Here is a 1,441-nt window from a genome sequence, read left to right on the forward strand (position 1 = left end):
AAAAAAAAAAAAAAAATTTCATTATTCCTCTACCCAAACTTTATGATAAGTATTCTTATTTAGAGACAGTATCTCACACCATCACCCATACTGAAGGGCAGTGGCATGATCACAGCTCACTATAGCCTCGACCTCCCAGGCTCGTCATTCTCCCACCACAGACTCCACAGTAGCTGTGTCTGCAGGTATGTGCCACCATGCCCAGCTAATTTTTGTATTTTTTGTAGAGAAGGGGATTTCACTGTGTTGTCCAAGCTGGTCCTGAATACCTGGGCTCATGTGGCCCACCTGTCTCGGCCTCTAAAAGTGCTGGGATTACAGGCCTGAGCCACTGCATCTGCTGTCATTCTAAATTTGATGTTTCTCCGTGTTTCAATTTTAGCAGAAATCATATGGCTTTGAAACAGTCTCTTTTCAAACTTATGTCTTATCCTTCTGAGTGTCTCAAAGTAGAGCCTGTTTAGGCATGTTATAACAAATTCGTACCAGTTTATTAAGGTGCTGGGGTGTGAAACTGATGCACAATTTTCTCATAATACATATTTTTTCTTAAAATTCTTGAAGACCCCTTGTACTAGAAAATTGTATTCAAGAGGATATAAAAAGAATTGTGGATACTCAAGCGTCAGTTATTTCTGGGATGCAAGGATGGTTCAACACATTCAAGCAAATCAATGTGATACACCACTTGAACAGAATGAAAGACGAAAACCTCATCATCTCAATAAATGGGGAAAAAAGCATTTCACAAAATACAACAACCAGTCATCATAGGAATCCTAAACATAGAGAAGGAAATTCACCCCAACAATATAAAGACCATCCATGAAATGGCCACAGCAGAAATAACCAATCAAAATAAATGGAATGCTCTTCCTGTAGGATCTTGCATGATCTAAGAATGCTCTCTCCCCTTCCATTCAATAAATACTAATGTCCTGGCCAGAGCAATTACATAGCAAAAGAAATAAAACTAATCCAAATCAGAAACAAGTACAACTATATTTGTTTGGAGATGACGATCTTCTCTAGAAAATCAGGGCCAACCAAATTCTACTGGAACTAATTAACACACTTAGTGTATTTGCAGAATACAGTATCAGCATCAAAAATTAGTTAAATTTCCATGCATTAACAATAAAAAATTTTAAAAGAAAATTAAGAAAACACTTCCATTTGCTAAAGAACTTAAGAAATACTTAGGATAAGGTCGGGCATGGTGGTTCATGAGGTCAGGAGTTCGTGACCACCCTGACCAAAATTGTGATACCTGTTTCTACTAAATATACAAAAATAAGCTGGGCATGGTGGGCGTGTGTCTGTAGTTCCAGGTACTCAGGAGGCTGAGGCAGGAGAATCGCTTGAATCTGGGAGGCAGACGTTGCAGCAAGCCGAGATTGCGCCATTGCACTCCAGCCTGGAAAACAGAGCAAGACTTCGT

This window comes from Cebus imitator, unplaced genomic scaffold (assembly GCF_001604975.1).
Source record: "Cebus imitator isolate Cc_AM_T3 unplaced genomic scaffold, Cebus_imitator-1.0 Scaffold1354, whole genome shotgun sequence".
NCBI classification, from domain to species: Eukaryota; Metazoa; Chordata; class Mammalia; order Primates; family Cebidae; genus Cebus; species Cebus imitator.